This window comes from Talpa occidentalis, unplaced genomic scaffold, assembly GCF_014898055.3.
Source record: "Talpa occidentalis isolate TD23 unplaced genomic scaffold, MPIMG_talOcc4v2.1 talOcc4.2, whole genome shotgun sequence".
Classification (NCBI taxonomy): Eukaryota; Metazoa; Chordata; class Mammalia; order Eulipotyphla; family Talpidae; genus Talpa; species Talpa occidentalis.
In genome coordinates this window covers 113,740,988-113,757,408 of record NW_023602073.1, presented here as the reverse complement: position 1 = coordinate 113,757,408, position 16,421 = coordinate 113,740,988, and the positions used below count along the sequence as shown (strand labels likewise).

Genomic DNA, 16,421 nt, shown 5'->3' with positions numbered 1-16,421 from the left:
AATGCCAGTCCACATATCAGTGGTCATTGGGGCTAAAGATAATAGACATTTGGGAGCAGAGATATAATATCTGATATGCAGAAAAGAATTTACAAAGAGGATGGGGAGAGGCTGTATACATCTCCAGTGGAGACACACTGGTGGAGGGTAGTCCACTTGTGTAGTTAAAAGTAGGGTTGCTGGTTTCATTCATACTTGAACTTGGATGTGAAAAGTGCTCCTTTAGGGTCTGCCTTCAGGAAAGCCTTCACGCCTGTAAGAACACAGTAAACACAGACTCTGATGGGACTCTGACTGATTGGTAACTCTTCTGCAACATGCCCCTGACTCTGTAAATGCAGACACGCAGCCGAGTCCCCAGCCCCCATAATCCATGCCACCAGGGGAGATGGCCCACTCTGGAACTGGAATCCCACCTTCCTAAGAGCAGTACCTGAGAAGTAAATTAGCACAGCGTATTCTCAGCCTCACCAGCATAGGTTCCCTATGGGTGCACCAGCCATTCTTTCCCAAGCAGATGAAACTGGAGCCTTTCATTTCATAATACTAATCACCGAACCAACAGGCTCTCTTATGCTAACATCTGTGTGAGGCTACAGCTCACATCAGACTCCTGCCTGTCTGCCTGTTCTCACTGATTACAGCTGCATCTCAGTACTCCCAGGCTGCCCTGGGGCCTATGCCATGTTCCACAGAGGCTTGGACTCAGAGCTTTCCTTTCCCGCCAGGGTCCAGCCACCCCCATGGTGCGCAGTCCATGAGCTGCTTTGGCAGCTGCAGAGACCCTTTCAGTGGTCTCCATAGCATTTGCCTGGATTCCGGAGCTTTCCACCCCTGAGGGTGCCTCTTTAATCCTCTGGGAGAAACGACTGCCTGAGAATAACTCAGTGTGCCTTAAGTTTCTTCTTGCCTGGTATGGCCAGCTCATGAAGCAGTTCACACACACTGGTGCCAGATTTATAAAGTGCGAATTGCATTCTGCTCTTGGTTTTCTCTGCCCAACTCCTACCATTTCCCTACTGTAGCTTCTCTTAAAACACAACCACGTTTCCCTTCTAAAACCCCTAGTAAATCCTGCCAGATTAACAAATGGAGGGAAAACACCCATTCCTCATACATTTTCATATATAGGCTATAAACACTCCCTATTCTCTGGGCTCCTCCTCACAGTGCTCCTATGGGGCCAAAGTAGTGAGTTTACTTCAGGTTTTACAAGAGGAAAAACAGAGATCATTCTTTTTCATCCCCACTGCCAAAAATCCAAACCAATCCAAAACAAACCAAAACAAAGCAAAAAATCCAAAATGGAGTTGAAAATGAAGTCAAAGGGGGCAGAGACCTTCTGTCTTTCAGCTCAACACTTAGTGATTTACTTGATTCCTCTTCCTTGAGTCCATCCCTCAAATCTCATAGGCACAGACTTATTACCCCATTAGGATTTGACTGGGAGGCTGAAGCAACAATGAGAACATAGAAGAATCTGGTTAAGCTGCCAGAGTTAACAACTTCATATGTGCAACAAAACCAGACAACATTTCTGATGGACTATATTTTTACTGCATTTAAATGGCCTTGGAAAGCTTCTGTGGCTGCTGATTTCAAATAAGAATACTTCTGGAGAGAAGTGGGGCAAAGATGTGTTTTTTGGGCTCATCGTTGATATTTGTGGGGCTTAGTGTAATCGTACAAATGGAGAGCCACACATCATATGCTGAATACTTAAAAATTGTGATTCAAGCTTAAAAACACTTACATAAAATATGTTCTATCCTACCTCCCTAACAAACATTTTTGTTTATAATTCATTGCTGGGTTCAAATTTAGTGTTCTCTGCCTTTCCTAGTTCCATTTTGGATAATGATGGCTGGAGAGAGCTGGCCTTTCCCTGCCCTTAGTTCTAGGCCCACCCCCTTCTCATATCCCAACTTTGTCCTGCAATGTATGAGGCCCCCCTCACATTCATGTGTCTAAGCTCTATGGACACTCCTTCCAACTGCCAGCCCCTATACCCTGAGGCTCGACTAGAAGTATACCCAGGAAAGTCCCAGGAAAAAGTCTCGAAAGTCCTGGAAATAGACTTTGACTGGTTGGAAAGGGAATTTCAGGATCCTGAGAATCCAAAACATGGTTGAAGGTGTATGTGTGGAAACATTCCTCTGCACCCATAAAGTCATCTTTCCCTGAAGAGACACATACTGAAAGAAGATGAGGCTGGGCCTCGAAGACGAAGGATACAGAGCAGTGGGTCTTCTTGCTCTGATTTATGGACAGTGTATAAAGTTGGTCCTTTAGAAGAACTTATCTCACTTGGAAAATGGACACTTACTACAGTGTTTGCAGATGGAGTTTCAATGGGGCAAGATACTTTGTTTCATATGCAAAATGAGACTAGATGTTTAGCTGTAGTAGTTCTCAATTCCAGGTTGTAGTGACATTACTTGGGGAAGACACTTCATGACCCCATACAAGGAGACTCTAATTTATTAATTTAAGGTGAGGACAATACACAGATTTGCTTGCAAAACTCCCCATGTGTTGGGAGTTTTGAGCCAGAATTGAGACCCTTTTGGTTCTGCCTAACACTTTTGTTTTTTGTACCCCCGGACATTAGCTCCTGTGCCTATCCCCAAGAATCCCAAACCAACATGACCCAAGAGAGTTTCAGCTCCAGAATGACAGGACCTGTACAATAAGCCAATACTGACTCTGTTTTGGGAGCAGTAAGATTGGTCTGAATAGATTATACCAGTGATAGGCAAGACTCTTATCAGTTATCTCCACACAGAGTGAAATTTAAAGTACTGAACATTTAATAACCACTGCAGCAATAAATCCAAATAAACTTTGGCATACTGGTCAGCCTTACCATTGTTTGAGGGATGAATCTAGTTAGTTCTCCCAGAAATCCCTTAGGATGGATATTACTGTGTATATTTTATTAGGTGACTCTCAAGATGGTGGTGAATCTGGGTGTCAAATTTTGTTTTTAGATTTTAAATCCTCAATTCTGTCAACTACACCAGACAGCTTTTCATAGCACTTCTGGTTAGCACAAAAACACATTCTTTACCCTCTAATATTGGTGTAAGCCAGAGAACTTAAAGGAAGATATATTACCAGCCTCATAAAAAAAAAATGCTACTTTCAAAATAGATCACCTAGTTTAAATCTAAGAAACACAGAAGGGAAATTTGACAGTTCAAAGTCTATTTGAATGGCTTTTTTTTTTTCTGAGACTAAGAATCAGCTTTTTAATTCTGAGTTTTAGGCATAATTCTGACACATACTCAGAACTGTGCTTCTCTTTAATGACTGATCACATTCAAGTCCTGCAAATGTGAGATCTATTATCTTAAGGTTGTAGCTATCATATGACCAACGCAAGTATAAGAATTTACAACTTAAACTATGATGGTACATGATACTTCAGAATCAGGAAATCACAATATCTAGATGCCCATTTACTTTACCTCTGTTTCTGGGAAAGTTTAAACCATTCCAGAGACAAAACTCCTGTACTTGGAATACATTTTTTCAGTCTGTTTAGCAGACAAAGCCCAAGGCCTATCTTGTGGTAAAGTGATTCAATACAAATTTCTCTCCTAAGCAGGACAGATACAGGTCTGAGGAATAGGATTTTATACAGTTTGGGAGGTTCTCTTCAAGACAAAGAATACGAAATTAGTTATAAAAGCAAATATTTGGAATGAGAGAAATCAATCACAACAAGCTAGTGGAAACTTGGAGATACAAGTCTCTTTCCTCTAAGACCCTAGTGGGCAGTTTTCCAGACCTGTGTGCATAGAATGCTTTCTGGTTACAGCCTGTCTTTCTCACCACCTCAGAAGCTCCACAGAACCCAGAAGATTCCAGCGTACTCTGAGCCCCGTAAATAGGTCTCTGCTCTTCTGAAAATATATATGGATATTATTTATTTGCTGGTTTATCTATTTATGTGCCTCATTATTCCAGAAGGATTGAATCAGAGAATCTTACTCTTTATACTCTAGAAGTTCTGCACATTCTGTTCCTTTGCCTTACCTTCACTGTTTCTTACTTTTCCTGTCCCAACTGCACTTGTGACTTGAAAAAAATCTTTTTTGTCTTTATTATGTTTCTGGAGGCTACTAGATCAGTAATTCTCAACTAGGGGCAATTTTATTCCTTACGGGACATTTGGTAATGTCTGGAGACACTGATTTTTACAGCTGGGGTGGGAATGGATATTTGTGGGTCTGCTAGACTTTGTTTGGCCACCATTCTTTGCTACCTGCAGTTCTGCATTCCTATACAAAGTTAGAACTGCCCCAGTCAATGTGTCATAGCCAAACCTTATGAGGTGCCTTTCAAATCAACCAAGAGCAGAAGCTTGATCACTCTGGGAAGGGTATGCATTGTGAGGTATGACAGGGAATGCCCCAGGGGGTGGGGGCTGAGGACTGATTCATAAAACATACTCACAACTTATACATCACGTGGTGTGACTGGGAATGCCTGTGCCACCCCCCCCACCCCCGCCGCCAGGACAGATGTATGACAAGGGACCCCAGAAGCTGATCAGTGGAATGCCTTGTTGATAAGATTAGAACCATGACTGGGGGTATGGGGTATGGTTTGATTACAACACTTGTTCATTAAGCAGATAAGAATTATCTGGTCAGCAGACTCGTGTCCCCCTGAAGCCCTAGGCGACAAAAACACATTCTTTAGTTTCACCCATCTTTTTCTCCTACCCCAAGTAACTGATACTATATGATTATTCTATCAATAAAAAGCCCAGGATCTTGCTTGTTCAGCAGCATCCTGCATTGTGCAGCCTGCTCCATGACTCCTCTTTATCAGTGTGGTGTTGCCAATGCAACAGATATTGGGCGGTGGTGTCAAGGGGTGGTGCTCTAGTATTTAGTGAGCAGGGAAAAGGGATGCTACTAACCACCTTCCAATGCTCAGGACAGCCCCTCACAACTAACAAAAGTCCAAATATCAGTGATGCTGAGTTGAGAAACACTGCTTTTGCTAGAGCGTAGTGCCTTTCCTCTGCTTCGGAGACCATATATGGATTCGGTACTTACACTCAACAGATTGATTATCATCATATCATTGGTGCTATTTCCCCCACTGAATGGTAAGTCCTGCCTAGACCACTTTTTAGTGTTCTAGTCACCTTAATACCCTCAGAATCATGGTCTCTTGTGATCCACAAAATGATGGAATAATTCAGGTGGACCCAAATCATTCAGTTTAGCAGTTTATGTTTTGTTTTAAAATATTTCCCAAGTGTAATTCTTATCTCTTCAGCAAGACTGGAAGCTTCTTGGGGGAAAAGATGTTGACATGCCTTTTCTCTATTTCTCTGAATTTTTTTTCTTTTTAAAACATATATTAATTTTTGCATAGAAGTGGGGTGTAGGCCAGAAGGACAGGGGGTGAGAGGATTCACCAGAGACAGAATGGGGAGCAGAACAGGTGGACTGACTGAAATACACTGCTGTGAGGAGCAGAGAGCAAGACAAGAGAGTCTGCTGTGCCATGTTGGTTAGCTCCCTGGCTGAGAATCAAACTCAGGCTGCTTGCAGGAGGGCAGTCTCAGTGGTAGCACTGAGACTAAACCACTAGGCCACTAGGGAAACCCCTTCTCTGCATACTTTTTCAATGCTAATGTCTAACAGACATTAGATATTATGATTTGTAGACTGATTGATGCTCTACTAATTATTACAAATCTCTATAGAGCTTAAAATAATTGATCAAGTTTAGGTGGCTTTAATAAGAGAAGCTTCCTCACAGAGGTGTGCTAAAAATAATTTTGAAGAAGAAAAGGAAATATTTGGGAGAGAGGAAATTAGAGATAGGTGTTTAATGGTGATTTTTAATTTATTAAGAGAAATGTAAATTTATAATGGATAGCTTGAATGAAATTTAACTCTCTTTAGGTTGGTTGAATGAACTATTTTTGGCAAGACTTTCAAAGCCAGTCTTGTGATTTTAAAAGTAATTAGAATGTAAGGATATTTGATTAATAGTTGTTCACTCTCCCAACTGTTTCAATATAGAGAGCAAAAATCTGGATGGATAAGAGACCAGTTAACCAAAATCACAGAAACTCCTTTAGACCTTGACAATCATTATTGTCATTCATTTCTATTTGTGTGGTACCTAGGAAGATGATGAGATGCCAAGAAGTGAGAATGAGCTCCATTGAACACAGCATCTATTTTCCAGATGCTTACTAGGTGAAAACCACAAGAACATGCAGGCTGCAAAGAAATCCTGATAGTTTACAAACAGGTTTGCCAGATATCACAGAATCCAGGGACACTGGAGGACAATGGGGGAGCTTAAGGCTTCCTTTATTTAGATACATGTTAGCTCAGTCTCTTATCTCTTTATTACAGATTTATTTCTGATCCACAAGAACCAATTTTGTTTCTCCAGTTTACCCTCCAGGCTCTGTGGAATGTTACTTCTACCATCTGATAGCCTAGAGGGCTCTCATTTTTTCCTCTCCTAGCTCACAAAGCATTGTGTGAATATGATGGTAGGAAATTAATGAATACATCTTGATTGATTTTTATTTTTTTAAATAAATTTGAACCTCTACTTTGTCTCCCCATCACTGATCTATTCCAACTTGTCCAGGACTTTCCACTGTATAGGTGCTAGATAAATTTTCACTGAAAGGGATTTTAATATTACTCATTTTCACGGTAATGAATACACTTTTACTATCTTCATTGGTTTAGATTATTAAGGAGACTGGTTACTAGAATGTGTTATTAAATTTGGATTAGATTTTATTTCAAACCTTTGTGGATTACAGTTTTCCCCTACTATTTGAAAGTAGAATGCTCCTATGAAAATTTTCATAAGGCAAAATAACATAAAGTGAAGAAACAATTACCATTAATCCATACGGAAAAAAAAAATTGAGTGTTCCCAGAACCAAATATAGCCTACCAAATCATAACAAATAAAACCTAAAGCCACATAATGACACTTGTAACTAGTAAAAGGAGGAAGGATATGATAAATACACAACCTGTATAAAGTCCTTCCTGGAGGAGTTTGGCAGCACTGCTCCTACCATTCAGGGCCTGCACTGCCTCTGTAATGACTGCCACAAAACAAATGCTGAAGGCTACTTTTGCTTTTACTTTTTGTTATAAAAGTAAACATCTTAGGATTTCTTTCAGTTAATGAAAACTCATGGAGATCTTTCACAGAAGTGAAGAGTTGTAATGTAAACTTTTGAAAAGCAGGGATATATATACAGATAGCTATTGATTTTATTTTTTTCCAGGTAGTTTATTTAGGTAATCCTATTGTATAACATACATTGCACCACCAGTCACAGGAGTAGGCAGTATAAAGACGGGCAAAATAATCCCTTGGTAATAGAGATACAGGTAAAATTTGGCCGATGAGACAAGCAAGACTAGTCAGAATCTTTCCCTGGTTTTCTTACAAGGAAACTAGAAGCAAAGAATGACTGATTTCTTACTGTTGTCGTTATTGAACAAATAGATATAAATCTGGAACTTTATTTAGACATTTTCTTGAGCTGCTCAGAGGAAGTCTTCATTGTGAAAGAGGCATATGACAGCACTTTCAAGGAAACTGTGGCCAAGAGATGAAAAGAGGGAGGGAGGGAGTAGAAGTGTCAGATAAATATTTCAGGTTTATTTATCATCAGATTTATTTAGTCATGCTTGGTGTCAGTGCCTCCCTTGGATTTTCTTGTATGAGAGTCAATAATTATTCCTCCCCTTTATTTTCATACTTTACTCCTTTGAATTTGTTGTTTGCAACTGACAACACAAGGAATTATGCTTAACATTGTCTATGGAATATCCAGGTGGATTATTATAACCAACTTGGTCTTTTAGAAACAGTGTATTTTATCAAAATTTTAGAAAAACATAACAAAAGGTCAGTCAAAACTGAACAATAATAAACTCTTCACATCTGACTGCAAAACTGAGGCAACCAGAGGAGGAGGGTGATGGGGTAGGAGTAGGGACTGGAAGGAGCCCATGGTGGAGAATTATTGGGGTACTGGTGGTAGGCAGGGTATGAATGTATACATTTGTAGAATTTCAAACATGTAACCCCCAAAGCAGACACAAAGATGTAAAACTACTTCACATCAATAAACATGATGTGAAAAAAAACACAGAACTTTCCCAGTAAATGTAATACATCCACAAATTAAAGAAGCAGCCAGTTTCTGTTCCCATGATTGTTATGGTTTAAGTCAGACAGTCATAAAAAGCTTTCAGCCCTTAGCACATGATTCTATCTATTTGTTAACATCTATCATTTTCATCATAGGTATTTACTGAAAGTTATTGAGATGGGGACTACATTGAGAAATAGCTGGCAACTTAGGAGCTGGTAAGAATATTTTGTAGGTGGTACTTGGGGTTCAGTCTATGTGACTGTGGTATGCAGAGTATAATGTGCCTCATGAGATTTTTGTTCTGTTGTTTCATTTTAATAAATTTCCTATCTGTTAGTGTTCTCAGAGGCTTTCCAAGTCAATGCTACAAGTCTATCTGGGAGGAATTGGCAAGGTATCTTTTAACATAGAAAAACAATATATCCTTTTGATTTCATACACCAGGGGAGACAAAAGGTAGTTTATTGAGATGGTTTAATATAACTCCAAAATGCAAACGTAATCTTACTAATTTTCATGAGCTGCAATTCAGACAACCAATAAGGTACTTTAAATATTTAAGAAAGTAAAGTTTTTCTAAAGTAAAATTTTTTAGAGAAATTTAAACATTATTTTTAGGAATACATGAGAATTAGCCATTGAAATTCACCCTAAATTAAGAAGACACTGTTGACGTATTGTGTAGTGAAACTTGCATCTCTATCCTCTGACTCACAAGGTAATTAAAATTAATTCTGGTGAATAAGTTGGTTTTAAGGAAGGGAGACTACAGTTGCCATAATCTGAAGAAGGTTCAGTAAAAAGACAGAAATTGAGAAAATTGTAACAAAAAATCAACCATTTTTGTACTAGTGGACGCCAGTTGAAAACGTCTTTGTTTTTTCACCCACAATTTTATTTCTGTTCTCACACCCCGCCCTCCTTTACATGAATATTAAGGACTAAGGCTTTAGCAACAGGCTTTTGGTTGTGGGGGAGGTAAGGGTGAAGGGAAAAGTGTTGTGTATGGCTTTTCATATGTTAATAAGTTGATTCCATGACAACCATTGAAAAAGAAGGACTGGAAACAAAAGCTGCAGCCAGAGAGAGGATCAGTGCCCTTTCATGGGCGCTGTAAGAATAACAGCCGAGACCCCCCCTCTGAAAGGTATCTGATGGCCGCTTGTCAAAGGGCTTTGTTTTAATAGTGCAGAGTCAGTATATAATTAATGCAGAGTTTTATGAGTCCAAATTTCACCCTCAATGATGCTTCCCTTGTAAATGGTTGTGAATAAGAATCTGAAACCGAGAAGATGTGTCACTGCTCCCAGCAGGGACCTGGAATGTACTTAGACTATCAGTTCCTGCGATCACGCACTTCAGTTTTAAGTAAAAAGGTCAAGGGCTTTTATCTTTGAGTATAAGAAGGCGTTTAAAGCTGGGCCACTGGGGGAACTGCAATGGGAATGGCTTGTTCTCCTCCCCAGGCAGCCTTTGATTGTGCTGCAGCCAGTTATTTCCAGTGACACGTTGAAACTGTACAGGACACTGGTAGAAGCAGGCTCTAGCACACTGGTGGCGTTCCCGGGCTTCCCTGACCAATGAAAAATTTAGGCTGGCGTTTATCATATGAAGCCATATCTTCATGCAGATATCCTAATGTCCAGTACAGCCACATTTTTACTTTAACTCAGTAGTCACACACATTAATCAGCTGTTGTAGGATGTTAGCACAATACTTTCCTTCTAGTCAGTTCTGAGACACTGTAAAGTGTTGCATTCAGTAATAATGCTGATTTTACTAATTTTCTGTCCAGCCTTATTTTTCTCTCATGTGTATTACCCAGTCTTTGATTGAATTATATTAAATTCCTCTTATTTGTCCCCTTTAAATAGTTGCCAAAAACTTGCCATGAGTGACTTGCGATACAGTGTTTTCTCTGTTTGGACAGACACAAGAGCTTTCATCACAATGGAATGCTTATGGAATTACATGTTTCAAAGGACACTAACACAAAATACAACTTCACTCAGTCAGGTCACAATGGTGAATAGTAATGCCAAAATGATTACTAAAAGAATTTGCAATTTGCTTTTCAAGTATTGACTATGGTCTTGACTGTAATTCATCTTCTTTTTCTCATAAACTTCATGAACTTATATGAATCACACTTTCATGTCATTAATGACTACAGTAGTGTTGTTTGAGGAAATGAAAAGACATATTGTAGCTATGATGAATCAGAATTTGAGATCTGACAATATTGCTATCAAGATTGTATCATAAAATACTCTTTCCTCAAAATAATCGTATTTCCAAGTGCATATTTAACTCAATATATGCAGCAAGTAATTTATCATTGTCCAATATTATGGTAAAAATCATTGAGCCACTCATTCATTCCATAAACTTTTAATAAGTGAATATTGTAGGTCAGAACTGAGCTAAATTCTATAGATACAAAGATATGATTGCTTTTTTTGGGAAAATCACAGTTTGCACACTGCATAGTTGTGTTAATAAATAATTAGTTTATCATTTTTATATATCTTATCTTTTTTTTTTAAAGATTTATTTTTTATTTATACAAGAACTAGGGTATAGGCCAGATGCGTGGGAGGGTAAGAGGATTCACCAGAGAGACACAGTAGGGAACAGAACAGGCAGACTGATGAAATACACTGCTGAGGGGAGCAGCGGGCAAGACAGGAGAGGTCTGCTTGCCATGTGGATTGCTCCGAGGCCAGCGGGGATCGAACTGGCACTGCAGAGGCTGCGGACAGCTTCACAGTGCTGCGCTCAACCACCTGCGCCACCAGGGAGGCCCATAGCTATCTTATCTTCTGAAATTAAGATTTGATGTGCCTTAAGTAGAGACACATGATAAAAAATAAAAATAAAATAAACAAAGAGAGCAGATGAAATAAAATCAAGGAAGAAAAAGAAACTAAGATGAAAACATGGGTATGTGCTCTAAAGAGACATAAAATCCTCCATTATAGCCCATGTGACACATTTAACCTTGAATATTTTAGAGACCAGTCCAAAAAATAGTGTTTATGAAATTCATGGTGTACAGAAGAGCAAAGCCAACAGAAACTAACGATCCATTAGCATATAGTGAGATGTAAATTTCCCTTATTGATTTGTGGAAAGTGTAAATGGGTTGTATTGTAGTATATTTTCATCAACAGTCCTAAAATAAATGCAATATCAGTCTCATGAATATTTTGTCTTCTAGTCCTCAGTGTGAAACAGGACAGACTGAGATTTAAAATGTTTACAGTGACCACAGATCTCTGAGGAAAGGAAAGTAGCCATAGTTGACTTGACCACAAATAGTTGTGCTGTGTACCATATAGCCTTCCTTTCAATACACACACACACACACACACACACAGAGTAATTCAAACCATCTAATTATTACAAACATTATGGTCACAGCTAATTAGGTTGGGGATGGGAGGTGCTTTTGACTCAAGGGTAACAAATGTTTATAGACTAGCCAGTGGCCTACAAGGCCATCTCTCAAAAAAGCTTTGCTCAGAAAGGGTAATGAATTTGAGAGGAAACAATTGGATGTTTTCTTTTGGAGTGTTTGAAGATAAAAGATACACAGAGGGAGGCAATTATTTAGAAGTGTGAGCAGGAACCAAAGGGCACCAAAGTTAGGCTGCAAAGGCCAAGAGGCAGCTGAGACAATAAATAGGCATCAAGTGAACAGGACACACAGAGCAAAAGATGAGGTGATGATTTTGTAGGGACAGAAATGGTGTAATCAATAGGCCCCTGCTGCTGAGCTGATGGTTGAGAGCTGATCACTGGAACTCTGGTGGTTTCTTAATGACCTATTATTAGGTTTCCCTGGGGCCTGACTCTACTGTGTTTCAGCTCTTCCTGCAAGTCATGGGTTTGTGCTGTTACTCAAAGTGACTGATTTTTGTCTTTGTCAGATGTAACCAAGATGGCACAACCTGATGTGCAACTCAGTAAGAGAAATCCTACAAGGGAAAAAAATCAGTGTAGTGCAAACACACTCCCTGAATGTCTGACTTGATCCAAGGAAAACCATTGTGTAAATAGATACATAGATAGATATCTATATATTTTTCAAGAGTATATATATGTATATTTATATAAGTGCTTTTACTCTGATTCATAAATGAGTTCTTCATAAGAATTAAATGGCAGACTATTTAGTTGCACTCTGGAAAGAATATGGAGTGCAAATGTCTCCTGTAATTGATTGCCAGTCTGAATGTTTTACTTGTCATCAGATTGATTGATGTCTTCTTGTGGAAATTGAAATAATGTGGGTAGTTTTCCTCTATGTATTGGTGGACTGATCTATATTTAGTGGTCTAGGGCTGTATTTCCCAACAAAACAAACTCACAATTCTAATGTCACACATAGAAACTAGCTAGTGGCCTACAAGTCCTTCCATGAGGCAGACTACAATCTTTCTGCATAATTATTTTAAGGTATGATGGGCAATAATTATTTCTCATGGCCATAGTAAAATCTCTATTATATTTTCACAGAATATAATATGGCAGTATTAGGAAGAACCAATTAAGTCATAGGGTCCGATTCCACCCAAATGGTGATTTTAGTTTTTATAATAACATACATATCAAAGTGTATTACATATTGGAATCCCTCCTGCTCATCACAGGGTCAGTATAGAAGAGGCATTAATGGAGAATTGGGAAGACATGTGAAGGGCAAAAATAACTCAATAGTGGTAGAAGGGTTTAGGGAATGACCTTAACATGGGTCCCATAGAACTGTAGGCTCTGAACCCCAAGGGTGGAAGTCTAACTTAAATGTGTCCTGAAGCAAGCTTTCTACACTTCCCTTCCACTATGCACGTGGGGTACTTGGAGTGCTGGTGTAATCATATGTAGAAGGGCAAAGACAGATTGAGGGACTGATTAGAACTAGTGTAAGAAGATCAGCACACATGTGATCAAAATTTAGGAGTGTCTAGATCAAAATTCTGAAAGATCATGACTGCTCTGGCAATTGATACAGCAATTAATAGTTTTTAATGAAGATGAACATCAAATCACATATAGAAAATTTTCAAAATACATATATCTAAACCCTATCCTTGTGGAACAGGATCTAAAATAGGATCTGAGCAGTGTAACTGGAAAATGAGTTTCAGGACATTCTGATATGTTACTCTAACCCAATAAGATCACAAAATCAACTCCTGGTCAGGGATCAAATCCTCAATGTGAATGTCAGAACCAATTTGGGACCTTACTCTCAGTAACTTGGAATTTGCTTTTATGTACCCATACTTAATTGTTTAGACAACTATATATAGTACATTTCAAAGTAAGAATTAGGTCTTTAATAAGTTCCCAATTCAAAAGGCCCATTTACTAACTATGCTTATTCTACTACATGATGATATTATTTGTGTATAGCATGAAAATGGGAACAACAGCCTATTGAATTTAATGATTTGTTGAGGTATAATGTTTCTCAATATGATCTTATTATCCTTTCTTATTTTTTGCCTGTTAACTTTCCTTTGGTATGCTGAGCCAAACCAATTGACTTTCAGAAATAATTAAAGCTTCTAATTTACTAGCAAGATAGAATTCAATTAAAAAATTTCCAAATATTTTTGATATTAGAGGATTTTATGCTAAAAAGGGAAAACCATCAAAAGTTCCCTCTATTTAGCTCTCTGATTAGATTTTTTTTCTTATCTGTGTCTTTATAGGGGATAGAATATTGCACTTAATAGCAGAAAATGATCTGCTTCTTAATGTATTAAAAGTTTGCTGTTGGGCAAATTTCTCTCTTTTAAAATCTTGACTATCTATAAAATAGATGGAATGGCATCTGACAGGATTTTTAAAAGAAACAATAAAATAAATTCTACCAAACATACTGCCATCCATAGTCCTTGACCTAGCTGGTATTAAATAATGATTTCTATTTGTGTAAATTTGGAAAGTTGGATGGAGACAGAACACGGAATACTAATTAGGGTGGACTATGTTCTTTTAAAGAATACAGTGAGTGGACTTCGGTTTGGTCATTGTAGAATGAGCTCCCTCTTGAGATGATTTCTCCAGTCCAACAATTTTCATATTTTGAATAAAATATGGAACAGTACATTTAAAATTCCAAACATAATTTTCTTTTTACTTTGAATTGTCTCAAGAGATGGAATGTGATGGGAAAAATGGAGGCAGCTGTGAATAATTCCAGTTAAACCAAAAAGAGACTATAATTGTATGGATTATTATCAGTGAAAGTGGTCCTTAACCTAAATTATCTAGATAATTGCTGCTATCTTTGTTTCATTGTTTACGAGTACATAACCTTAGTATTGAAAAGAGATGAGGGATAGTGTTCTAGCAAAATTTTAATGAACTTCCTTGCATTAATGATTTTACAACCTCCTGAAGTTACCCTACACCTTCTTCTATGGTTGATGATCTAACTTTGGAAAGTTGCATAAAGACAGGGTGTTATGTGTGCTAATTAGGATCAACTGAGTTATTCTTTAGAGGATCCTGGATGGATTTGGCTTTAGTTGTTATAGATGAACACTCTCTTGAGATGACTTCTTTAACCTAACAAGTTTCATGATTTGGAGAAATTCTGTTGGAAAGGAGGTGATATATATTTTATGCTGTTTAAAAATAAAAGGTGACTAGTACTTTAGGAATATTTTCTGAGTGACTAGCTAAATTTTCTTGAGGAGTTAAGGATTCTCTAGATGATCTTGATCTCCGTGTGTCATGAATCTCAACATAGTACCTCATTGTTTTTTAAAGTTACTTATTATATATTAAAAATTCAGATAAATAGAAGCCTATATAGTTTTATTTAAAAGATTTATTTATTTATGCATACAAGAGCTGGGGTGCGGGCCAGAGATGCGGGGGTGGGGTGGTGGTGAGAGGATTCATCAGAGTGGGGAGCAGAACAGGCAGATCTACTGAAATACACTGCTGAGGGGAGCAGCGGGTGAGATGAGAGAGGTCTGCTGCACCATGTGGGTTAGCTCCCCGGCCAGCTGGGGATTGAATTTATGCTGCAGTGATAGGCAATAGCTTGATAGCGCTGTGTCTTTAACCCCTGCGCCACTGGGGAGACCCCTATACAGTTTTTTAAATAAAAATGCTTAAGATTATCTGTGTAACAACAAAAACTAATATATGATATGTAAAATACTATCGAATATTTGGATACTGCATATATAAATACTAGACATGCAGTATTTTTCAGTATTCAGGAATTTGGAACTATTATAGCTAAAACACCCAAATGTTAGATGTAGATGTCAATATATTTATAGGAGATGTCTGCCAAAAATGAGGATATTTCAAGACAGAAGTTTCTGTGGAAGATTCTAATTAGAAATATTTTAATGTTTTGTCAGACATGGGTACCTAGCATAGAAAAGTAGTTGGTAATAACAGAAAATTAGTTTGGTTTATTGGCACAGATCTTGCACTGTGACTGCAAGACCTAGGGGTCTCTGTTAGTGGCAAGACTTTGGAAAAGACATTCCTTTTGTGGCATAGGATTATCCCTGAGTGTGGTATGCTTATCAGAATAGGGTTCTAGAGTCAGAATGGAACCAGCCAGTCTGGTTTCAAATTCTAGCTATCTATCTTAATAGTCACTAACTTTCAGAAACTTACCTAAGTACTTTTCACTTCAGTTTCTCCATCTGAAAAATGGGATAAAAATAATAATAACAATTTTTTGTGAGTCTTATATAGAATCATAATATGCAGGGGCCTCCCCTGGTGGCGTAGTGGTTGAGCGCTGGGCTGTGAAGCTGCCCGCAGCCTCTGCAGCACCGGTTGAATCCCCGGCCGCTGGTGAGGGTCCCACATGGCGCGCAGACCTCTCCTGCCGCCCGCTGTTTCCCTCAGCAGTGTATTTCGTCCCTCTGCCTGTTCTGTTCCCTGCTCTGGCTCTGGTGAATTCTCTCACCCTCCTGCGCTTCTGACTGTACCCAATGCTTGGATAAATAAATAAATCTTTAGAATCATAATATGCAAAGCATTTACAATGATTCCTGATGCATCTCAAGTGCTTCCATAGTATTGTAACAAATGTGCCGATTCAGCTAGACTGGCACCTTTTGCAGAGAACTACCTTTAAAAATCTATTGTAAAAATTACCACTTCATGTTGCCCACTTGTCAAAAAAAGACTTTCTAGCAATGCAAATTAATACATGAGGAAAATAGGAATGAGGAAGAGAGATAAGACCTT

The 16,421-nt window shown here is 38.4% G+C and overlaps 1 long non-coding RNA gene across 3 annotated transcripts in view; it reads left to right on the top strand.

Moving 5' to 3' along the window:
- LOC119253419 (uncharacterized) overlaps positions 1-16,421 on the top strand; it is a 394,934-nt gene that overhangs the window by 177,743 nt on the left and 200,770 nt on the right. The gene's annotated exons all lie outside the window — the stretch shown is intronic.